The sequence below is a fragment of the Macaca nemestrina genome, chromosome 13 (assembly GCF_043159975.1).
Source record: "Macaca nemestrina isolate mMacNem1 chromosome 13, mMacNem.hap1, whole genome shotgun sequence".
NCBI classification, from domain to species: domain Eukaryota; kingdom Metazoa; phylum Chordata; class Mammalia; order Primates; family Cercopithecidae; genus Macaca; species Macaca nemestrina.
In genome coordinates this window covers 66,968,871-66,995,538 of record NC_092137.1, presented here as the reverse complement: position 1 = coordinate 66,995,538, position 26,668 = coordinate 66,968,871, and the positions used below count along the sequence as shown (strand labels likewise).

Genomic DNA, 26,668 nt, shown 5'->3' with positions numbered 1-26,668 from the left:
TAATGTAACAATTCTGAGGCAAGGCTAAATTGCTGTGCCAGTGAGACCTGGAAGAAGGGGGAAGAAAAAGAGTCTTTTAAAGTAATACCGTTATGGAAAATCTATCAGTTCATCTAAAATTTTAAGGCATAGGATTTTCTTTAATTCATCCAGCACTTCAAATAAATTGTAAAAATGCCTCCTGGAAGGCAAAAGTACTTTTTAATTGAGCTTAAAGAGAACAAAAATAAAAGCTAAAACTCACAATTGTTGGTTTGGTCGAAAAGGGCAAATATAGTAGTTATTATTAACACTGTATTCACAGCATATTGGTCCCTCTATAGAATAAAGGAGCCACAGAAGATTTTCTAAATATACATATATTGGCTGGGTGCATTGGGCTCAGGCCTGTAATCCCAGCACTTTGGGAGGCTGAAAAGGGTGGATCACTTGAGGTTAGGTGTTCAAGACCAGGCTGGCCAACATGGTGAAGCCCTGTCTCTACTAAAAATACAAAAATTAGGTGGCGTGGTGGCACATCTCTGTAATCCCAGCTACTCGGGAGGCTGAGGAAGGAGAATCGCTTGAACCCGGGAGGCAGAGGTTGCAGTGAGCTGAGATCGTGCCACTGCACTCCAGCCAGGGCAGAGCAAGACTCCGTCTCAAAAAAAAAAAAAAAAAAAAAGGCCGGGCGCGGTGGCTCAAGCCTGTAATCCCAGCACTTTGGGAGGCCGAGACGGGCGGATCACGAGGTCAGGAGATGGAGACCATCCTGGCTAACACAATGAAACCCCGTCTCCACTAAAAATACAAAAAAATTAGCCGGGCGTGGTGGCGGCGCCTGTAGTCCCAGCTACTCGGGAGGCTGAGGCAGGAGAATGGCGGGAACCCGGGAGGCGGAGCTTGCAGTGAGCTGAGATCGCGCCACTGCACTCCAGCCTGGGCGACAGAGCGAGACTCCGCCTCAAAAAAAAAAAAAAAAAAAAAAAAAAAAAAGAATATATATTCTTTTTGCACTACACATATGTAGTGCAAGTGGCTTTAAAATCCAAGGAACCTGGAAAAAAACTTAAATGGTGTATGGCACCTGGACAGAAAGAAAAACTCCTTGGCTAAGCAGCTTTGGTCTTAGCTTAGGATGAAAAAGGACTTTGACTTGCGCATGCATTCTGCTTGCTTTCTTTGAATTGGCTTATCACACTTCTAGTGTGATAAAATCACACTTTCTTTCATGTGTTTGATGTGTTTATTAAATTTCAGTTCCCCAGGTAGACTTTTCTGCCCTCCACATTTATCCCTGGATTCAGTCCCTGCCCATGGGCCCATCACAGTGTGCCCTACCATGCACCCGCAGACCGATTACCTCCAGTTTATTCTAAATTTCTTTCCAATTACATCTGATTTTTTACAGTTTAAACTGAACTTACTTCCTCAAATAAGAATGAGTAGCCGAACTAAGTGGAAGGGTTCCACTAAACAAGAATTGTATGTGTTGATTTTTTTAAATTTACCAAATTAGAAATACAAAGTTGTAATAGCCATAATTATTCTCAATATTTATAAATACATTTATATTCCAGGCCCTGTAATTATGGTTTTCACAAGAATGAAAGAAAAAATGCCCTTCAAATTTTGGAAGAAATATAAAGAACTCTTTGGAAGGAAGGAAAAAACAAAGGAAGGGAGGGAGGGAAGAAGAGAAGAAAGAGAAACAGGGAAGAAAGAAAGAGCAAGGAAGATTGATTTTAGCTCTTTCACTCTCTTCTGACAAAGACTTCCTCTTGAATCAACCATCCCTGTTGACTGGTTTCTGTCCCTCAGCTGGGAAAGACGGCAATCTATGAACATGATATACGAAATGGCTGCCTTCAACTTAGCTGTCATTTGCTTTTTGTTACTGCATCCAATCAATATTCATAATAAGCTATAACATGAATCTGGATAATCCCAAATCCCCTTTGTTGTTGTTGCATCCAGGTTTGATGATTTCGTCACAGAAACAATGGTCATGATTATCTTCCAATGGAATATTCAATGACCCAGATTGAAAGGTAGATATCCCTGGATTCATAGTCTGCCAATTAATCCCGGGAGCAATGGTGGCACTATGTCTCAAACCCATACGTTTTCATTTTGAATACACTCTTGGTATTTGCAATCACTTAATTTACATTTTCAAAAGGTCACTTGTGGTGCTAGCTGGGATGGATAGTATATTTTATTTATTTTGAAGTAGGCTAATTTGCCCAGCCAGGAAGACACACCTCTTCAGTCACTAGATGACGTAAATCTGAGTCGGCCATAATATTACAGTGAATAGGTAAAAGTATTTTTGCTATTTTGTTAAGCAATTATGGGAATACTTGAATTTCTCTAACGGTTTAATTTAGTAGACAAGAACAGCATTTATTGAGAGCTATGTTTATTAATAGTAGGGTTTATTGTTATTTTTGTAGAATTAATACAGCAACATTATGGGGGTGCAACATGACTTTTGATGATCTGGCATGCAGTGATTAAATAAGGTTAATCCTCATTTTATATGCTAATAGGATATTTATAATCTCTACAGCATATCCAATTTAATGATTTTATTCTCTGTTGTTCAGAAAGTATTTCTTGTTAGTGAAAGAGAATATCCTTACGTTCACCACAGATGCTAATTTAATTGGGTTTGAGTGCATTGTGTATAATTAGTCCACTTCTCTAATATTTCATCTATAATTACACAGTGAACAATGTGCTTAAACTTCATAAAATCTGTGGGTTCAAAAGAAAATCTTCACAAAAACTGAGCATTCCATTTTCAAGGTTTCCCAAGCCCTACTAACAGCCTGATGAAAATAAACTTCAGGACAGTGTAAGTGCACTGAATGGTGAATGAATGCCCAAAGGCTCTGAGACTTTGTAGTCTAAAGTCTAAAGCTAAAAGGAAGTTCCTCTCCAGCTCCACTTATCCCACTCGATGACAATGTTACTGGCAGTGTTGTTTGGACCAGGCCCAGCTGTCACTGAAGTAGCAGGATAAAAGTCCCCACATGCTATACTCCCAAGGTCCCTGCAAATGTCAACCTTCAAGCTGGTATTTTGAATGGCAAAGCTATTGGGTTTGAGGTCTGGATTCTCCCCCACTCCACCCCACATTCCCTCCTTCCCCCAGCATTTAGAGCTCTTTCAGGAAAACTCATTCCAGACAGCAGCCTATGAAGTTTTATCATGAGAACCAACTTTTAACTTTGTTAGAAAATGTGAGCAAGAAGAGAAAGAGGAAAAAGAGAAAGAAAGAGAAACTGTTGTATGATTTTCAGAATTCCTCTACTGCTGTCTGAGTGTGTGTGTTTATATTGCCCATCTTAGCTCAAATGAGGCTATTTACACTATCAGGCTAGTTCATTACAGAATTTAAAAAAAAAAAAAAAAAGATTGCAAGGATGAAACAAAAATGGATTATGGGGTTTTAGCTGAGTTTTTCCAAAGGCTATAACAGCACCCCATTGTCAGTGCTATACAGCTCAAGGGAGTTCGCGAAGATCAACAACATATCCACATGGCCCTTTCAGTTCACCTTCTCTTGTGTTACTAAAATGTCCACCCTGTAAAGACCTTGAATAGTTCTTACTTTCTCATTTCACCTTCAGACATGTTTGCTTCACTTCAACCAAAAAGAGAACCTTGCAAAGTGACTTCTATGACTCAACAGCCTACCCACTGGCCAACAGACAAAGACCCCAAAGACATCAAATAGAATCTCTTATCTTTCAAACTAATAACCTGGAAATAATTTTTGTAAAGCAGTTGGTCCTGGCATTAGTCAGGAAAAACAGAATCCCTACCAAGTAGTTCAACCTGGAGATTTAATCTAGGGAGCTATTTACAAAAGTGTTGGAAGAACTGAAAGTCCAAATGGGGATGATGAGATCACCAAGAGTTTGGCCAAGACAGAAAGCCACTGCCACCCCTTGACTAGAAGGACAAAGAGAAGAAGGCAGGTCTGAGACCTCAGGGGAGAGGTAGCCATTGCAGAAGCACTTTCAATGCAGGTGAGAGAGTGGGAGAATGGCTATCCCAGCCTCTCTCCTCCTCCCTAACCAGCATGTCCCTTTGCAGAACCTTTGTGGAAGCCAGATGGCAATGTACTTTGCAGGGTTAAGCCCCCTGGAAGACAAAAGAGCAAGGAAAGGATGGGAGTGAGTCTGAGAACAAACAGATAAATGACCAGCACAGCCCTTTCTCAACAGCCTTAAGACTTTCGTGTGAAGATAAAATTCCAAACAACCCCCCATGTGACTACAGTAGAAGGAAATTGATATTTATTTTGGTTTCGAATTACTAAAGTGTTATACCTAGGAACCCCAGCAAGGAAAATGGCTATCATGTTCAGAATAAACATTCAAGCAAACTCAATATATTTTAGCTGCAGGGATTAAAAAATAATGCAAGTGCTTACAAAGTTGAAGCCACCCTCACTCTCAAATCCTGAAGTTGTTTGTAAGGGTAATGCATCCTTTACTACACCGATGTGGACCACAGGCAGCAGAGTGAGACAAAATAAGAGGTAAATCTTCACTTCAAATTTTCTAGTTTACATAGATTTTGTTACAGCCCAAATTTTACTTGGACAAGGGTAGAAAGTTTTGTCCAGGGAAGCACTGCTGCGCCCTGACTGAACAGCAGTGCACACTTTGTGCTCCCTACTCACTGTCCTGCTGCCACAAAGCCAAATCAACTATTTTTTAACATTTTTTCTACTGTCCCCATACCCCTAAAGCTATTCTTCCTGGCTACCAGCTAACATGAATGGAGTTTATTGTTTGTACTCAGGAATAATGCCACCTATATCCTTGAATCCTCATCACAAGTACACTTTTTAAGGCTTAGCATTTTATCTTCTTACTACTCTACTTTCAGCCATATCACTTGCCTGTTAAAATGCATGGTGTAGTTAAAAGAGATTTGCATTTGGTCCTCCAAAATGAAGATTTTATAAGTTGCCTTTTTTTTTTTCCTCCTGACCAGAACCCATATTACTTGGAAAGGGAAAGGCCAAAGGGAAATTATTGCTATTTTAGACAGCAGCATAAATTTTCTTCCTATTTTTAACCTAGCTTTTAATTTAATAAGTTTTATGACCCTTATATTAAGTACATATGTTTTACAAGACATTGTGTCCCTTGAGTCACCCTGAATTTGCTCTACTGTACCAGAGTTAAATAAATGAATATTGTGTTTCTGATTTTAGTTCACCTTGTATTTGATCCTTTTAATATGCCTGGTAAACCTTCATAAAGGAGAGAGAAACAATACAACTCGAAAGTCATCTAAAGCCAAGCATATAGCATTTTAAATAAAATTAATGAAAGTGTCTCTTTATAATATTTTAAATTTCAGATTTCTGTCCCCACTGGTTTTTATAATAAATAATTAAGGATATACAAAATATTGGAAATTGTCTCTTGTCTCCCAAATTGGCAACTAAGCATACAAACACTTTTTTAGGCTCATTCCCATTGCCCTGTGCACAGGTATTTTTTCCTCAAATTAGAGCTTCAACATCAAAAACAACCATTTTTCTTTGGAAATATAAAGTGACATCAATTTTTTTAAGACAATTTCTCACTTTGTTGCTCAGACTGGGATACAGTTGGGTCATCTTTGCTCACTGCACCCTCACCCTCCCAGGCTCAGGTGATCCTCCTGCCTCAGCCTCCTGAGTAGCTGGGACTACAGGTGCACGCCACCACACCCAGCTAATTTTTGTGTTTTTTGTACAGATGAGGTTTTACCATGTTGTCCAGGCTGGTCTCAAACTCCTGGACTCAAGTGATTCTCCTGCCTCATCCTCCCAAACTGCTGGGATTATATAGGTGTGAGCTGCCAGGCCCAGCTGACATTCACTTTCTTATAAAGATATTCTATCATCATGTGTTCATGCTCATTTAAAAATGAGTTTAGCGTCATTTGAACATAAAGAGGGCTGCACCAATGCTGAAGGAAAAGATTATTTGAACAACTCTATGGTTATTTAAGAAAAAGATGTTGAGTTTATAGCAGAATGGAGAAAATCACGTATAGTGTCGATATGAAAAGATAAGTTTTCCTGAGTTTATAGGGAAGAGATAAGTTTGAGCAGGAGCAGAGGCTTGGTTTGACTCAAAAGTTCTGTGTTTAAATAGTACAATATGTAGCAACTTTGCAATGGTGACAAAATGTGCTTTTCAATTATTAAGATGTAGCAGATTTTTACATCCTACCAGAGTACAGTAGCTATTGATTCAAGCTGAATATTCAACTAGAAACTCTTTATAATGTAAAGATTTGCTTTAAAATGTGTGTTATAAATTTGCTGCTTCCATTCTGATTTTAAAAATGGCTTCCCTATGCATGCCAACGTTGAGTAAATCAATAGGCCACTAAAAGTGTACTTTTGGTAAACGGATTAGGGTGGCACAAACTCAAGATGGAAAAGTGAGCCTTTATCCCACAATTTCAGATTGTGTGCCAGACGATATAACTGTGTATACTTAAGTTTTATAATGTATATGATTCAATTTAAGAAGCCATTAATTTCTTTCCTATTCATTTTGTTTGCTTTCGTCCTACTTCAGTGACTTTCAAGGACATGACCTTAAAATATAACTGGTTATTCAGGAGAATCTCCCTCAAACATCTACATAAGAATTGATGTTTATTTTATAACCATGGGTTCCAAAATTGATATGTTGCCCTGTGATTTTATTGTTAGAGGAAACCATCCATTATTTTCAAAAGGAAAAAAAAAATCTCAACCTTTCTATATTTCACTTCAAGACTGAGTGACCAAACTATTAACCGTGTTTGAAAACTCTTTGAATATTTGCCACCTTATAGGTTATTTGCATTTAAAAGGTTTTTTGTTTTGTTTTTTAAAATAATGTAAAAGTCCATATATCTAGAAACTCTTGGTTAGTCAAACCAAATAAATTATAGCCCCACTGCTGAGGAATACAGGTTAGGATGGAATGTTGGCATTAGGCTCCAGGAAAACAAGGGCTGGCCATTTTAGCCCTTCATAGAGAACTCTTGGTCACCTCCCAAGGGGCAAATTGATGTCAAGTTCTGCTGTCTGTCAGGATTAAGTGCCTGTTTGCTTTTTCACTAACATGTGGTTTGAGAACAAAGCAGCTCAAATCTCCTCAGTCCCTAACAAAGCATCTCAAATTGCTGAGTAAAATTCCTTAATCCCCCATCTTAATCTGAAAACACCAGCAGCGCAGGGTAGAACACTGTGGTCTCTTTTTGTAATACTCTCCACCCCACCCACCCCCATCTTCCTTCCCCCATCCCTGACCACCTCCTCCTCACCACCACCATGAACATGTGCATTTGGCTCCTCCAGTAAATGATTCTTCAACAGAATATTATCAAACAGGAAATTCAGGTAACTTGGTCCAAAATCATGTGGTTCTAGTGATATTTATTCCTTATCAACTTCATTCGTTTTAAGAGTAAAGGAAAAACATAAAGACCAGACAGAGGGATTAATGGACTACCTTCTTATAACCTTGAAGGTCATGTGTATACAAATAGTCTAAGTGTCACAAGTTTTAACGGACAGGTTTTAACTGATTCTTTGTAATGTTTGTCAACTCTCAGTTGGAAGCCAAAAGGATATGGAGATTTTGAATACAAATTTAGAATATTTTTACTAAGGTAAGAGAAGGAAGCAAAACTAACTTCAATGATTGAAACTATGAAACAATCTTTCGTAACATGAGCAAAAGAATCAGCGGTTGGAAAATATTTTCCATGATTTGCGTACATTCATTACACATTAAGGGTCAAGAGTTTATCCATTGACTACAGTGGAAAGGCTCCAACATGTTGCTGCCTTGATTTGCAAAATGTTGAACTCTGCAAGTTGAATTATATAAAACCTTACTTTCTCTCAGAATAAAAAGGTATTCCTTATGATTTTAATACTTTATAATATCTTTCCTTACCATTTTAGTTGAAAATAGTATTGGTAGATTTTTCTTGAGGGGATTTTTTGGGGGCAGTTCCCAAATTAAGTTCTGATTTAAGAAAGCTGAAACTCATGGCAGTTATCTTTTTTTGATTTTTCTATAATAAAATTGAATAAGATTTGCCATAATAAATAAGTAAAATCAGAAAACTCTACTCCTGCACTCTAAAAATTTTATTGAATTGAATGCCACTTTAAAGACAGATACTGATCTAGTAGGCTCTTGCTGTTTTCCCACTCTTTCACAATTTCCCCCCTACCTGAAACAAGTGAAGTGAATAAAACCCAATTCCCCAGTCATCCTGGACTCTCTTGCAGTATGTGTATCTCTGAGAAATGGTGATAAAGCTCCATAGAGAATGTAAAAGATAGAAAAGCTAAAACTTCCCACCACCTATGAAAATAGCACCTGTGCTATATTTAATAGCATCACTTTCCCCATTTTTCTTCTTGGCATTTTTACTTTCCACAGGGTTGGGTGAAGGAAAAGAGCCAAAGGAGAGGGAGGTGCATGCAAACATACTAGTTCCAGCCAAAGCCTTTATTGACAACTGTCTCTGAGACTTTTAACTTCTATTTTAAAAAATAAAGTAATTGGAGTTCAGATAAAACATCACATTTTTCTCAGCAAATTTATTTCTGCTTGTGAAAGTCCCATTTAAATAGTGGAAACCGCCTCCTCCCAATTCAGAAATGATTATCTTTTACAAAAGTCAGCTTTTTAAACTCACCACTTTAATATCAGAAAAATGGAAAATCTGGGCAGCTGCTACAGCTCCTAATCCATAAATCCTCAACATGAACCTCTCCACCCCAAACCCAAGATTGGAGAGAATACCCTAGGATGACCTAAATAGAGCCATAATCCCAGAAAGGCTTCATGGTTCAATAGGAAGTATCTGGACTGTAGTCAAACTATCTATGTTTGAGTCCCAGTTCTTCTTTTTCCTGACTGTGCGACCTTGGGAAAATCACCTAACCTTTCTGTGCCCAAATTTTCCTGCAAAATGAGGATAGTGTTTGTACCTAATTCCTGTGAATAATAAATAAGTTAACATTTGTGAAATACAACACTGTCTGACATTGAGTACATGCTATTAATATATCAATGTTGGATTTTTAAAAAAATTATACCATTCCAAGTTAGTTTAAAAATAAGATCTTTTCCCCCAAACTTTGTTGAAAGAAAAAGCACTTTACATCTTAAACTGACAGCAGGGGAAGAAAAGAGATAACATGATAAGAGAAGGTTTTGTTTGAAGAATATGCATGACAAAAATATTGCAAATAAGTGAAAAACATGAAAAGTATATCATTAAGGGTTCAAAACATTTGGAAAAAAATATGATGTGTTTCATGTCTTAATAGCCAATCTTATTCATAACCAGTAGTTTTTTGAGAACTCTCGATTATTCTAGACAAGTTATTTTGCTAAATAAACTGTTGGATATTTAGGGTACATCTACCTCGGCAAATATTTATTACTAAAAGTTGGATTTGAACAGATAAATACCATGTTTTGGAACATCTTAATGACCTGAGTTGAGATCCCCAAACAAATATTTTAAGTTTCATATATATATATATATATATATATATATATATATATATATATATATATTTTTTTTTTTTTTAACTAATGAACATGCTCATTTTAAACATTAAAAAAAAAATTCGGCTCCTCGGTGAGTGTGTTCTAAAAGGTTCTATAAAGTTTTTCTACAAGATTTCTCATATATCCTTCTAGGTGTCATTTAAAGCAGAATTTCTAGTTGCCCCATTGAAATAGTCATAAAAATGGTTTCCTTCATACATTCTTTCAGCGAGTTTTCATTGACTACATACCTGTGCTAAGCCCAAGGTTAGTTACAGTTACGCAGCAGTGAACAAAACAGATATGATCTATGCCTAAAAGGGTATGGTTGACAAAGATTTCCTGCTGGCTTATGTACACCCATATAAAAATGGTGGAAAATCTTTTGTCCTAGTCTTGCAGCCTGGATGTGTTTTCTCAGCTTCTTCAAAAAATAGGGATATATAAGTATATCAAATCGTCACATTGAACATCTTAAATTCATACAATTTTATCGGTCAACTATACCTCATTAAAGCTTGTAGGGGAAGAACAGGAGTTATGTTGACTATGCAACACAATCTGAGAATAATCAAGACAAATTAAGGAGTCTGAGTAATGTTTCAAAACATTAATCTCACTTTAGTATAGGCAAGATTCCCAAAGCTAAGCTTGAGTGAAAAACAAGGAGAAGGTCCTTCAATATAGGTCAACTTTATCAAGAGTTAGTAGAAAAGATATAGAGGGCCCCCGGGTCATGGCAGCTTAGCATCTCGTTGATCATGGTATCATGAGAGTTTCTGTAAAGAGGAAGATTTGAAATGGGGATGTTACCAACTGTGCACGGACTACCATTGCACAGCAACAATATTTAAAATGTTTGGAAGAAACTCAAAACTTTCTGCAGGCCATAACTCTTTAACACAAATCATAACACAACTGAAATTCTTAGACTTTTGTTAGTTGTATAATCATGAGGCCAGAGCCAAAGGTTCAATTCTCATGCTCACTAGTTTCACCGTATCTTACAAGAATAACTGATTCCAAACTAGAAATCTCACTTAAATCAATACATAATGATATACATTCTTATATACAGACATACACACAAATGTAGAAAAACATTATGAATTATTCAAATAATTATTAGTAATAGTCACCCATATCTGATCAAAATATCTACATGTGATATCATTTATAACTATTGAGTTCCCAGACTTCAGATAGCATGAAAATTACCTGGAAGACTTGTTAAAACACCAACTTCTGGGGCCACCTACTGAATTTCTGATTCAGCAGGCCTGGTGTGGGGCCTGAGAATTTGCATATCTAACAAGTTCCCAGGGGAAACTGATCCTGCTGTTCAGAGAACCACTTTGAGAACTACTGACATGTCAATGCCATTTTGCCTGAATGATGAAAGTCTGAGGGTGATTTGATACCTCTCTGTTCCGGTGTGTTCAATCTAACTCTGGGAAGATGATAAACAGCTGTTCTTTCTCCTCACTAGAGAGAAGACAGAAAATAGAATTAACCTGCAAGCCAAATGATTTACGTTTGCTCTAGAGGGGAAAAGTCCTTACATAAGGGTTATTAAGCACTATGATGGGCTTAGAGTGTTACTAAGAGAAAGTGTTACCTACCTCCCTGGAGGTTTTTAAGAGTTTCCAGGTCTTACTTGAATAGAGGGGAAGAAGAGAGAGAGCACAAAGCACACTATACATTCAGGTGGGCCCAGACCCATTTCTCTACCTTTTGGTGGACTAAGATAATTATTTTACCTTCCTTTGTTCCTCAATCGGAGTGATAAACTTTTCCTCTGTTTTCCCGCACCGGAGAGTGTTTCAGATTTACATCAGATGGAAATAGTTAAACGTATACTCTTTCCTCAAGACAGCAGAACAGATCAGTCAGGGCATCTTGGCTTCTGACTTTCTGCTCCCCATGCTAGAAGGCACCAGATTAAGAGCTTCACATCTATCTCCTTTGAGGAAAAAGCCCAGACATCAACTCAGGAAAACTTACAGAAGTCTGCTTTCAACATGGGTCCAGAGCTTCCAGGAGAATGAAAACAGATTTGGTTAGTAGCCAACACAACAAATTTTCTTCAGGTTAAACTCTTTAATCTCAGCTCTTTGCCTGCTCAGAATACAAGACCAGTCACAATCTACAGCTCATTCTTCCCCTTCATTCACTAGACATCTGACTTTTTCCAGGGTTCCCATCATGGAATTTGAAAAACTGACACTCACACTCCCATCTGCTGCAAGAGCTCAGACTCTGGCAGCTGAAAGAGCTGGGCTCACAGCCCCTTTCACTCGTTCCCACCTGTGTGACTTTTAGCAAGTTACTCAGTCCCTCTGTTCTTCCTCTGTAAAATGGAATCAATTATATCTACTACGCTGGGCTTCCTTGGTGACTAAATGAGATGCAGTGTGAAGAGGATGTAGCCCAATGCCTGCTCCACAGAAGGAGCTCAACAAATGTTAGGATTTTTTCTCTTTTTAAAACCCAGTCTCTTAAGTCTAATCAACATTTGTTACAAAGACAATTTTGTATTTAAATATGTAGATTTTGTCTATCTCAGATCTTCTCCAAGGTCAATGCAACTTTACTTCACTGAGTGCCTCTGGATTTTCACTGATCTATACAATAGGAAATTCTTCTCTTGCACTGGTATATTAATAGGCAAAATTGTCTTGCAGGCAGTTACACAATTAATTCCCAATCAACATTTCCTTTGGAGCCCATTATTTCCTTTAATATGTAGTGAGAAAATGGAGAAATATCTTTGGAATCAACACTGATATTCAGATTTCTCTGCTTTGTTGAAAACAGCAAAAAATAAGCCTTAACTATTTACAAATTTGGAATGATTCTGATTGTAACTAAAAAAATAGCAAATAGTTATAAAATGGAAATAATATGATTCTCTATCTCAAAGCATCACTGAGGATGAAATGTGATAATGCATGCAAAATAGCATAGTTCATAGTATGTAGTTCTCTGTAATTATTGTTATTAGTGTGATAGTTTTCATATTTGAGGATGAAAGTCTTCTTCAAATCTAAACATCAGTGCTTAGAAGTAATTTAATCCTGAGGAAAAGTCTGTTTCTTTCCCTGACTCTGTACACACCACCTTTATAGACTGATAACCAGAGCATGTGCAACCTCATCCACAGAAAATCTCTACTTGGGCTGTAACTTTATTCTTTTTTATTACTCTGTAGGAGCAAGTGTTTATGGTAAATCTCTGAGTACATTTCTTTCATAATTGAATTCTGTATTTTACATCCTCCCTTCCAGCCCACATTTGTGGAAAATGTGCATGGAGTCATGGTCATTTAGAACTGAAGCTACACTAGAGAACTTCTAATCTGTTCACATTGTTTTGCAGATGAGAAGACTGAGGTTCAAAAATGCTGGGTGATGTTCCAAAGCCCCTAAACCTGTACTGTTAACTTAAGAACTCAGGGCTCCTCCTTCCCATCCCAGAAAATAGGGAATTAGTGCTAAGAAAAACTAATTCAAGATTTTGAATATCTGTTGCATGGAGAGTGTGTTTTTATTCTCATATTTCCAAGAATTCTTGTATTTGTGATAGAAACCAACTTTAGGAAAGTTCAGCAGAGCAGGGTTGCATGGGCTCACATAACATAACCCCAGGCTGCGTAAAAATTCAGGGCACAAGACCAGGTCTTGCTATTGGTCTCTTGACTCTTTCTTTGTAAGTTGACTCATTTTCTCACGCTGGCCTTCTCTACAAATCCACCTTAATATAGGAAAAGAATTAAAACAATTAGGGCAATGTCCTGCTTAATATGACAGCAACCCACTCACATGAGCATAACTAAACAGAAGTTTTATTTTTCTCATAACAAGAATTCTGAAATGGAGTAGATGAAGGCTGGCACAGCTACTTGAGCCAGTCATCAATGATCCAGGGTCCTGTTGATTCCTACTCCATTGTTCTTAGCAGGCTTAAGACTAGTCCATGGTGTGTAAGTTTCAGGCAGAAAATGGAAGAGGAGTAAGGGCAAAAGTCACTTGTCAGCTGAGTCTTTTATCAGGACACCAATATCATGCCAGAAGCCCTACACTGCAGACTTCCATTTGAATCACATTGGCCAGAAATGGGAACTGATCACATTTGACTCCAGGAGAATGTGAGGAGATGGATATTTTCAACTGGAAACACTACCACTATTTTTTTTAATGGGATTTTCTTCACAGGGGAAAAGGAAAGAATGGATGTTGGGTAGGTAAGTTGTCTTCTCTATTATTTCCAACCAGACAAATCCTGAAAAGAGCCACTAATTGACTCCCTTAGTCCTCGCACTCACTCTTGTGGCCAGGAAAGTGGGCTATTATGATTCACAGAACCACAGGCAGGTTAGGAGGAGAGGAGTCTAAACTTAGAAGGAAGCACAATTGTCACATAAAGAAACGGGGTGCTCAGCAGGCTAGATAATAAATATGACAGTCCGAATTGCATAAAGTAAAAGCCAAAGATTTGCTCAATATTTAAAATACTGATCAGGATCGTGAATTGTGAAAAGCATCAGGAATTTCATCTGATGAAGTTCACCACATATTCCAAAGCCATAGGAACCTTGCAGTAAAAGGCAGGGTCCAAATGTGAAATATGTGAGATTGCATACCCATGTGTCAGGTGCATCATTTTATAGCCTATGGGTGAGTAATAGGCCAGGGCTAGGTATATGCTGCCTCATCTAGTGATATTGTCTTCAATCATGTTAATTAAATTAGTATGACCTGCACTAATGAAAACTGCAAAAACCTATTTTGGTCTCTATCAGCACATACATTTTGATAATTTAATCCTGCCATACTTGTATGCCTCTCAATACCAGATTTAATGCTCACAATATCAGGATAATTTTAAGCATTTTCTATACAAAACTAACAAAGAAAATGACTTGTGAAGTAAATTTCATTTCGGGTGAGCAGCAAACCAAATCAGGAATTAGAGATTCATGATGGTTTTACGGATGCTTCCAGTTTTATTCACCCGTCTCTCTTTCTTAACATATATTCTTCTTTGACATGTTTTCTAAATGATTAGCCACCTGAGAAAATATTTAAATGACCATATCATTCGGTAAAAGATTTATGGCCTAAATTACATTAAACAAATTCAATATGCTGTGCATATAGAAATGAAAAGCTTTCAGATTATATTTTAGCCATTAAAATGTGCCTTAAAATATTTAGTTTCTGTTTGCAACAGTACAATTTCCTTTTCCCTGTTCACCTAATGGCAGATTCTCTGAGTAATCAAGCAAAAACAAATGGCTTAGTCCTTGGTTCAGAAAAATAATGGGTTACTAGCATAATTAATTTTATGTTTAATTACTGTAGAATGAAACAATTCAACAATATCCAATCAATCCTTAGAATGACAGAACAGAAGGTCAGCAGTTGCTAAGTCAATTGTTTTGAAAGAGAAATTTATGTCAGGTTCTCTTTTATGTGCTATGGAAAGAAATTGGATAAAAGTGGTCAAGCAAACATTAATTAATTGTATAAATATAATCCAGTTGTCATGCTAAATCATAGAGGCAGGATACAGTTCTCAGAATGGTGGATATGCATCAATGGCAAATTTCAGTGACATGCTAAACCTCACCCACTTCCATTTCATGCACAATCAAAAGGCTTAGGGTAAAATATTAACATCTCTAGAATTATTTTCTTAAGTTTGAGTTGACAACTCCTTGAAAAGATATGGACAGTTCTAGTCCATTTCCTTTTATGCCCACCCAATAGCATGAAGGGCCAGGTCTAACTGACCGCCCCTTCCCCTCTGCCTCCCCCATCCCATTCCTTGTTGTCCTGTTAATAGCAAGAAAGAGAACCCAAATTATTTCACAAGGCGATTCTTCTGGTTGGAGAAGTAACACTCGATGTGGAGAGTAAGATTCGTAGATACAGAAAGAAGTCTGCATTACCTTTTGACATTTGAAGAGTTAATTATCCAGGATTTCCTGCTAGCTATAGATTTCCCCAGCATTTAATGCATTTAAATACTCTGCTTATTTGACTAAGAAAATTTTAGCTTTTTATCTGCTGTAACTAAGGTACTTATATCAATACAACTGTGTACATGCCCCAGGACAATCCCTTCTGCCCCTGTTACAACCCTTTTGGTACATGCCTCCAGAGTATGAAGTAGCAGTCACTCTGCAGGCATGAAGGTGAAAAGCCACATTTGCATCACTCAAGAGTTTTCCCATCATGTTTACTAACCCCTTAAAGACAGCTTCGAGAAATGAAGAAGTCGTGCCTTCTGCATTTCTGTTGTTACTAAAAATGAAGAAGGGTTCATTAATGGGACTGGGCAAAAAGTAGAGCAAGCTCATTTGCTGAGATTAAAATCAGTAAGGTACTAAAGTTCCTGTTGGGTTCCTGAATTGAAGGGACATGAGGGAGGTAACCAAGGTGCTGGAAATGTTCCGATTTTTTTTTTTTTTAATCTGGAGGCGGGTTATGCAGGGACATTCAATTGGTGAAAACTCACTAAGCTTATCATTTGTGCACTTTTCTTTCTATAGCTTGCCTCCAAGAAGGTACTCAAAACCAAAAATAATAAAGAAAGGTCCTAATTCCCTCACCAAGTGAAGCACCATCTGGGAGTATGAGTCAAAATGTTTCTCCAAGAAGACCTTGGATTTATTATAGACAATTGTGTAGACAACTCTAGGGTTTTTTATATTGGTTGTTTTTTTTTTTTTTGTGTGTGTGTGTGTGTGTGTGTGTGTGTGTGTGTAACAATTAAGGATCTCTACATATACTAAATTGATATTCTAGAGTTGCAACCCAGTTTAGCCAGGCTGACATGGACATGTGTTTAGTTTGACCATCTGTTATTGAGGGGAGCAGTGCAGCACTTTGAAGCTATGTTTTAAGCCCAGAATTTTCTTATGAGAGGCCAGAATAACCCTAAACTTTATAGAAAGTGTGTGTAGCTATCAGGACGTGTGTGTGTATGTGGAAGGCCCTGTGGACCAGAACAGGTAGGCAGTCCTTACAACAACACCTATCTACTTTCTATTATAATATTAAGTGATCCTGGCCAGTGTAATGTGGTACACCTGTAGTCCCAGCTACTCTAGAAGCTGAGGTAGAAGGATTACTTAAGCCCAGGAGATCAAGGCTGCAGTGAACTATTATCATGTCACTCCAGACTGGTTGACAGAGTGAGGCAGTCTCTAAAAAAATATAAATATAGGGAGGCCAAAACAGGCAGATGACAAAGTCAGGAGATCGAGACCATCTGGCTAACACGGTGAAACCCCTTCTCTACTAAAAATACAAAAAGAAATTAGCTGGACATGGTGGTGGGTGCCTGTATTCCCAGCTACTCAGGAGGCTGCGGCAGGAGAATGGCATGAATCCGGGAGGCGGAGCGTGCAGTGAGCCAAGATTGTGCCACTGCACTCCAGCCTGGGTGACAGAGCGATACTCTGTCTCAAAAAAAAAAATATATATATATATATATGTGTGTGTGTGTGTATGTGTGTGTATATAGATATATATATGTGTGTATATATACACATATAAAGACAGAGAAAAAACTAGCTAATTTTAAAATTCAATAGCAATCACCAATGGACAAGATATTTTTGTTTTTGTTTCAAAATATATAGCATTGTTCATAAGCCTTTTTATGATTTATTATGGAAGAGGATAATATTGTTTTGCTTCTTTAAAAACAAAGTTACTATCTTCTGCAAAGTGAACATAAAAGGTCATAGTTCCCCTCTTCTATTTTCTGCAATAGCTTTTGCACTGCTAATGAAAGTACAAGGACATAAAATAAAGTACATAAGATCCATGCAAACTGTAATTCATGAAATGCAGTTTTTCAATATTTCCTTTAAATGCAACTCTAAAGCAATTATACAGTCACTTTACAAGACCTTAGACATGTGTAATTATAGATGAGAAGTGCACTTGCAACATTGAATTCAACCATTTTCTTAAACTTGATCTCCAAATGTCCATGGCAGTAATAACACCATTATATTTTCCCTAGTGAATGTTCATTTTTCTTTCCATTTTTAATTACAACACATTTTGCTTTCAGGAGTATAAGGAAAAGTCTAAATTAGAAGAAAATTCAATTATTTGAAACTTATAATTCATTTTCAACATAATGCTGAAAAACATTTTACTCAGGAAAGTTCTTGTTTTTTTGTTTTTTGTTTTTTTTTTTCCTCTTTTTGAGTGGGGTTGGAACAAATCCTCTAGATTTGGAATTCTAATCCTACAGTTTATATGGAAACAGAATAAAACACTCAACTATTCAATGGGACTGAGGTTTCTAAAAATATGAATACGTAGTAGCATATTCCATGTGCCCACCATTTAAATATAGTCAAATGGGAAATTGATCGAAATATTTTGGAAAAAAAAATGACCACTATCATGGGATACATACATTGTAAGAGAGATCCTTGAAAAATACTTCGGCATAAGACATAACCAACACTTTATCACTGTGCTTTCAGTCACTGTGGCTCAAAGCTCCTGTGCTTTCACTTTTATTCCCCACAAAATTATGTATAAATGCATAACAACCGAATGCAAGGTGAAATTTTTTACTGCATTCTGATTTTTAAAAGATAAGTTTAAAATACATTTGGAAACTATTGAAGACACTGGAATACAGACTTTATATTAGATTCTGTTATTGAATTGTTAATTTTCTTAGGTGTATGATAATGATATTTTGGTAATAGAGAAGAATGTCCTGATTCTTAGATGATTCATGCTAAAGTATTTAGGAGTGAATTGTCATAATGTCTGTAATTTACTTTAAAATTGTGTGTGTGTGTGTGTGTGTGTGTGTGTATACACATGAAAAAGAGAGTACACACATGTGACAAAATATTAACTGATTAATCCAAGTGAAGAGTACACAGGTGTTCACGGTACTATGTTTTCTGCTTTTCTATAGGTTTGAAGATTTCCAAAATAAAAAGTTGGAAGGAACTTGTATAAATGCATGGAAAAGCTATTCCTCTGAACAACAGTGAATTCATGCAGTTTTTCACTCTTTTTTCCATTACAATGTAAATTTTGGTATGTGCTTTTCTGATGCTCTAATAAAACACTTCTGGAAGAATGGCAGGTCAGCAGGCCCTGTTTTAAGTTTATTAACTGATAACCTACTTTCAATGACAAAAGAAAGTGTAACCTATGCCTGTTTTAAAGCAATGATTGTCAGCTCCCATGGTCAATATGTCATGCAGGGTACACTTCATTAGGGAGTGAATTACTTTACTTGTAATCTGAGCTAAATGAATGTCAATGTCAGGTTGCATAAATCACAGGTTAAAATGTATCACTAAGTCCAATCAGATAGGGTACATCACCCTTTGCCCTCCAAAAACACCCCAAATTGGGGTTTATTTCATACAAGTTTTCCAAGTGGCAGATAGAAAATCTCCCTTGTACCAAAGGACTTCATGGATTAGATGTCCTGTTTATGTGTCTTATTGCTACATTTTCAATGCTAGTAAAAACTAAAATTAAAACTTTACTGTGACTGAGGATTCAGTAGCCAGGATGGCAAAGCTTTCAGCTTGATACCCTATGTAATGATGAGAGAAACAACCAAAAGTTCCCTGAAAAGGATTCATACTGGAAAGTATATTATTTTGGCAAAACCCTTCTAATGTCCTACGCTGTATAGAAAACGCAAATCCCTTTTAAAGGAGGGCCACTTTACAAGCACATCTATTGTAATGAATTTTTCTCGCTCAAGCCGATGAAACACATTTCTGTTCTGGTTGCTCCAAACGAGGCAAGTGGATTCAGCAGCTGCAGGGATCTAACCAGGTCCAGACTGACCACATTGATGGTTTGAACAGGAAAGAAGTTTGGTTCAATGGAAAGAGAACAGATTCCAAGATATGATAAGAAATGGGTTTTTACCCTAATGCTGCTACTGGGTGTCCATACAAGTCTGAGCAAGTCACATAATATTTCTCAGCCCCAGTTTCTTCATCTATGAAATAGGTATGTTAATACCAACCTCTCTGTATTGTTGTCGTGGTTAACAATAATGTATGAAAAAAACACCATGTCAGGGCTTGACACATATCAAGTACCCAAAAAAGGGGGAACTATTATAAATTGTATAAAAGCAGTAAATTTTATTTTTCAAAGATATGAATGGTTTTCGATTGAGCAGATCACTCTGGTCTTGGTCTCAGTAGATAATTAATGTACATTGGATGACTAGTTCAGTGCTTATATTAGTGAATTTGAAGTACTCAGTAAAGCATCTTATGCACAACAAAGAGTAAGGTAGAAATCTGGCTTATTATTTCATCTTACCACTATGAACAACTCACCAAAGGCCCAAATGTTCCAAGTGGGAAGAATGGCAAGTAATGGTCAAATACCTACTTCCTCTCATTCTATAAACCTACCATTAAGTGAGTGCTTCCAATCTTTAGTTGAAGAGGAATAGCTATGCTACATTTCCCAGGAGTTCAGACTGAAGCAGGGACCCAACGGTGGCTTTCAGAGATGGGGATCAATCTGACAGTGTAATGCATGAGAGAGAAGTCCCATAGAAGACAACAGTTGTACCCAGAATACTTCTAGAGGGACTTGCTTGGAGATTTACTAGGTAAGGCTTTTTACATTGCCCAGGCTGATCTAAACTCCTGGGCTCAAGCAATCCTCCCACTATCATTTCCTGAGTAGCTGGGACTACAGACATGGACCTGCACATCTGGCTCTTTTTCTTTTTTTTCTTTTTTTCTTATCTGTGGATCTGATCTCCTTGTAAAGTCCCATCATTTCACTAACTTCACTATCAAACTACTTTTCCTGACGGAAAATGTCAGCAAGAGTAAAACAAGTTGAATGTTCTAGACTAGCATTACCAATATTGTTTTGTTTTTTGTTGGGTTGCTCCCTAATATCTGTAAATACGTGAGAATAACATTTTTGAAACTTGATCTTTGCTATTCTGTCAGAGGGGTTTAATTGGGTAGAAAGGACCCAGCCCATGGCTGGACACTTGGTAGGTTCTCACTAGATAAGCTGGGCAGGTAAACAGGCTGCAGACCTTCCTCCAGCTTTGAAAGGTAAGGGACAATAGTCATTATCATCCAACAATTTGAAGAGCTATCTACACAGCATCCTTTGGAAAAGCACTCTTGCCATGCAAATTTACATTTTCAATCTTAACCGAAACAATCCTGAAGTTAGCTGGAAGGTCAGAACAGCAGCTAACAAAATCAGCAACTGAATTGAAAATTAAAAAAAAAAAAATGCCCTTCACCTGCATAGGACATTTTTTAGCCTGCCCTCTCCTTTGGTCACAGCCTGAATAAGATTTTAGTTAGATTTTTCAAAAGTAAAAGTTGGAGTTAAATAATATGTGAGCACTGGAGGCAGAGATCTGCTAGATGTGTTTTTTAAACAGTTCTTTAGATGGGCAAATACAGCAGCTTGATTAAGAAATGCATACCTTGATCATCCATCATTCGCAAGTCTTTAAGCCCTGAGGGGTCGTTTGTGCCAGATCGGGAAAGAAGTATGCCCCAAGAGACTGAGGACAGCACTACCTGGTAATCAAAAAAGAGAAATGAACATGGCATTGACGAGACTTAAAGAGGCGGGCACAGAACTCATTTGTTTATCCCCTAATATAAATTTCCTCACAGATCTCGTTCATTTCTGCTATCCTTCTCCCTAGCTCAAAAAGAAATTGCATCATTTCTCTTCCTCTGCCTTTGCATCTCCATTCTCGTAGGGTGCTCCTTGCATCCTCAAGTGTGCTGGATGTCAGCATTGCCCACAGCTCTAGACCAGGCCAGCATGGTCCCCAGAATGGCTTTCATAGGTTCTCATTAGACAAAGGGCTCTTCTCACAGGATCTGAGCTACAGGATCTTGATAATCCAGAAAGGAATGCAAGCCCGGGGCTGAGGTCTGAGAGGTTTGATCTCAGCTCCAGAAGGCCCTGACCCATGTCCAGTTTGCAGTACCCCATACCAGACTCAGACAAAGTGAAATGACTCAGCACACCCCATTTATCCATTCTTGTACAGATGCTCCTGACAGGTTTCTGTCCATTGTACTTTGCTGCATTTCCTTTTTCCAAGCTGGCTACAATTCATCATGGTTTTTTCTCTACTTCTCATTTTGTATTTCACATTTTGTAAAGTGACATTTTTTTCTACCTGCACCTGTCCTGATACCTACTCCACAGCAATAGACATGGCAGCCTCAATAAATATTTCATAAATGAATACAGGAATTGCAGAATTCTATGAGAAAAGGGGTTACACCAGCATTTATCTAAAAGCCTGTGTCCTATATCATTAATTAGGTGCACATAATACCATGTATTTGTCTCAGAGGGTCAAACTGCCTTCTAATAATAATTCATTGACATTAAAAGGTTGTAAAATCAGAGAACAAAGAGAACACCCACTTCCATACCAATCTCATTTTTTTGCCAAAATCTTGAATTTGGCAGCTGGTGAAAATGAATGAATATTAAACCTTTGGAAGTTTAACGATTTAGACAATATAAACCAACAATGATCTTATTTTATTAATTTTTATTCATTTATTGTAAAGTATTTTTGAATATGTAAAAATATCTGAATAACAATGTACCAAATACATTTGGGTCATGGCCTAGTTTAGAAAATTAAACATTACAAGCATAGTTGTGTACTCCTTCCAAGTGCATCTCTCTCCAACTCCCCAGCCAAAGGAAACTCTGATTCTGAATTGGGAGGATATTAATCTGAAGCATATTTTTATAGATTTACATATATATAACTATCCCTAGACAACATACAGAATCATGTTGCATATTTTAAAATTTTGTATGAATGGCATCATATTGTACATAGGTAATTTAGTTTTTGTTTTACTCCATACTTTTAAAGATATATCCATTTTGATACATGTTACTCTAGTTTACACATTTTTCATCATTGCATATTATCCCATTATGTAAATATACCACATGATATTCACTATTGAGAGCCTGAGTTTCAAGAGAGGAGAAAGAATGATGGGGAAGAAAAGAACAGTAGGGTAAAACTAACCCTTCCATTTATACACGTCGTGGCTCCAAGCCATGGCTTGGTTGCCCTGATACTTTTCTCCTTGCTGCTAAGGAATACTGTGTGAATAAATGGCTAAGCAGAATTGTTAAACAAATTAACAACAGTGTAAGACAAGTGGTGACAGCCATGTGCCACTGACTAATCCCACGCTTCTCCCTGGTAGTAATGGCTTTCTTCACTGCAGCAGGGATGCAAAGGAATACCTGCAAGAAGTCATATATCAACTAACTGGACATCATGCCAAGTCACCCTTCAGAATATAATTTCAGTTTCTCTGGGAAAATCATTTATTTTATGACTTCTTTAAAACTGTATATTTGGAGTTATGCATCTGAGAAACACCTGTAGAGTGTGCTTATTTCATGTCATAATCACCTCTCTGGAGAATCCAGGCTTGTGCTATTCAGTAATTGATCAGAAATTGTTCAGTTGCCTCTCAAAGACAAGTCCCAAGATGAAGAGCACTGTTCCTTCCCCTCTGTCCTCAGCTACCCAGCTCGGTCTGTCTTGACAGTCAGATCAGTATGTGCGAGGACACGAAAAGAGCAATCCCCAAAAAAGGGACCTGGGAACCTCGCCTACTCCAGTGGCATCTCTCCCACCTGGTGCACTATAAAAACTAACACCTGCATGCCAGATACATGCAGCCGAGGATGTGGGACTGCTGCTGCATCTTGCAGTTCTTAGAGGGAATTGGGCAAAGGAGTTCCTTGGCTGATAGCATGTCTGAGGAGCTGGAGTAGCAGTGATAGGAACAGTTGTGTGGGTCTGGCACCCAGGTGTGGGAGTCTGAAATTGATAGAAAGAGGGTTAGCGCAAGGTTAAGCAAGGTTAGTGGCCAAAATGCTATCAAGTGTAGGTCTGCAGTTGACACACAGAGGAAAGAAGAAATCCACTGACACTATTAATGATGAGTCCCTAAATAAGGAGAGAAATATGACAGGAAATCCACAGTGAGTACTCAACACAGATCATTCTGCCCTTTAGTTCTACATTTCTCTTTCAGTCATTATATTCTAATTCATATTTTGAGAAAAGGTTCTTATTCCTGGAAAGCCCCTTTAAAACTCAGGTAAATCTGTGCAATGGAATACTACACAACAGTAAAAAGGCGCAATATACTGTTACACAAAGCATCATGAATGAACCTCAAAATCATCATACTGATACAAAGAAGACAGAAACATATAGATATATATGTGTGTGTGTGTGTGTGTGTGTATACTGTATGTTTCTATTTACATGAAGTCTGAGAACAGACACTACTAATCTTTAGTTATAGTTGTTAGAAAGCAGTTGTATGTGAGTGGGGTGTGGCAGTTGACAGTAAAGTGGAAGGATAGAAGTTTCTGAATGATAAAAATGTCCTATATATTGTTTTGTGTGGTGGTTACACATGAAACTGTGACTGTCAATATTCATCAAATTGACCTTTAAGATCTGTGTATTCTATTGTAGGTAATTTATAGATAACTTATAATGCACTTTTTTAAAGGTTACATAAAAATAAATATATCAATGAAATTAAGCCAAAGATGGGTATGGCTAGGAAAATCTTTCCATAGAAAGTATGGATTCAGAGAGAGGGCAAGATGGCCGACTAGATGCAGCCAACTAGAACAGCTGCCACAGAGGGACCAAGACATCTCCTAACAGAGCTTCAGAGTGAAGGCCCCGAGGATGGACAGAGGGAAGACACAGAAGATGGGCTGAAGGGAGACAAAGCTGGGAACCCTGCACAGGGCTACTGTGCACCAGGACTTATTCCTGGCTTCCAGTAACTCTTGGCAAGGAGCAACTGACTCTCACCACAGGGCTCTGGAATCACTGCAGGAGGAGACCCCTCGACCACCACTCGAGTTGGCAGGGAGAGCTGCTTAGAGAAGTGGTAGGGGCAGCAATGATGTGGAACTCCGATGTTTTGGTGCCACTGCATCTGTAGCAAAGCACAGCCAGAGACGGCCATCCGCCTAGGGTCAAGTAGCTCCCATAGGAGACTTTAGCCCTAAAAGAACTGTCGGACCTGAACTTTACAGATTGATCTTACCCATCAGATCAGCCTGGTCTGATCTGGGCACTCCTTGGTCTGCTGACCTCTCCTGCCGCCCCAGCCTGGCCAGGCCTGCTTGCAAGGCAGCCTCAGGTGCCCTGGGAACCCACATCATAGCTCCTGTACTGGCAACCATGCCGAACCAGTGGAGTGCTCCAGCAGGGTGGCCCCCATGGCCATGCACCAGCTCAACCACTCCCCACACAGCAGCTTCCCCTGTGCCCACAGCAACTACCCACATTATTTTGCTGGACTTGTGTACACAGGCCGGTATTGCCTTCCTTACCCCACCAATGCTGCGTGTGCATGCACCCTGCCCTGCCCCTGCTGCAGTGAGAGTGCAGCCCATCCCACTTCCCCATACTGACTGCCGTTGCAGTCGGAGTCCTGACAGGCACAGAGCCAGTAAGCCCCAACCCCACCAGTGCCCTGCTCTTGCACCAACACTGCTGCGAGAGTGAAACTAGGTACAGAAAACAGCAGACCCTCCCCTGCCCTGAGCGACCACCCTGGCCTGCAGTGCAGAGAACACACACAGACCTGTGCCTGCTGGTGCTCCACCCCGTGCCAACACCACCATCAGCACAACTGTAAACACAGTTGCCAGCAGGAGCCCCTGGTCCCCTTGAGACATGTTGCCTCCACTACTGTGGTGAATACCTGCACGGAGGCAGGCACCTTGGCATCCATTAGCACCCTGCTGCAGCTGAGGAGGGTGCACCCCACTTCACTGCCACTGCAGCTGTTGCTAGCACATATGAACTAGGACAGATTCCACTGTCACCACACTATGAAACTGGATGACACTACCAATTAGAGTGTAGTGACCAGCAGTCTGGGACCACCTCAGCACCCCCACCACAGTGGATTCCTAACCTTGAGGAGCCAAAGAACAAAGTTGGAGCCTGATACAAGTACCCCAGATTTAGAGCACACGGTTTAGGAGTTGGGAGCTGAGCGCTGGCCCCCTAAAATCTTCCAGAAATTAAGCCAGTCAGCTGAATTTAACCTTATACCACAATCAAACTCACAAGGTCATCAAATAAGATAAAACAAGAAAAAAACCCATTTCAAAGGTCAGCAACTTCAAAAACTGAGGGAACGTCAGCCCACAAAGATGAAAAGGAACCAATGCAATGCAAAAACCCTGACAACTCAAAAATCCAGAGTGCCTCCTTTCCTCCAAATGACCACACCACCTCTCCAGCAAGGGTTCTGAACCAGGCTGAGATGGCTGAAATGACAGAAATATGATTCAGAATATGAATAGGAACAAAGATCATTGAGACGCAGGAGTACATTGAAACCCAATCCAAGGAAGCTAAGGATCACAGTAAACTGATGCTGGAGCTGACAGACAAAATAACCAGTGTAGAAAAGAACATAACCAACCTGACAGAGCTGAAAAACAAACTACGGGGATTTCATAATGCAGTCACAAGTATTAATAGCAGAATAGACTAAGTGGAAGAGAGAGTCTCAGAGCTTGAAGACTGGCTTTCTGAAATAAAACAGTAAGACAAGAATAGAGAAAAGAGAATAAAAAGGAATGAACAAAATCTCTGAGAAATATGGGATTATGTAAAGAGACCAAATCTATGACTCATTGATATCCCTGAAAGAAATGGGGAGAGTATAAGCAACTTGTAAAACGTATTTCAGGATATCATCCACGAGCACTTCCCCAGCCTAGCTAGAGAGGTCAATATTCAAATTCAGGAAATGCAGAGAACCTAGGTAAGATACTTCACAAGAAGATCATCCTCAAGACACATTATCATCAGATTCTTCAAGGTCAAAATGCAATAAAAAATGTTAAAGGCAGCTAGAGAGAAAGGTCAGGTCACCTACAAATGGAAGCCCATCCGACTAACAGCAGACCTCCCAGCTGAAACCTTATAAGCCAGAAGAAATTGGGAGCCTATAGCCA

The 26,668-nt window shown here is 38.6% G+C and overlaps 1 long non-coding RNA gene across 5 annotated transcripts in view; it reads right to left on the bottom strand.

Annotated features, from left to right (window-relative positions):
- LOC139357884 (uncharacterized) overlaps window positions 1-26,668 on the bottom strand; it is a 113,192-nt gene that overhangs the window by 14,545 nt on the left and 71,979 nt on the right. For all 5 annotated transcript variants that reach the window (XR_011611835.1, XR_011611832.1, XR_011611834.1 and 2 more), the window contains one exon: window positions 21,072-21,168. This is a non-coding gene — a long non-coding RNA (uncharacterized lncRNA). The remainder of the gene's footprint in view (window positions 1-21,071; window positions 21,169-26,668) is intronic.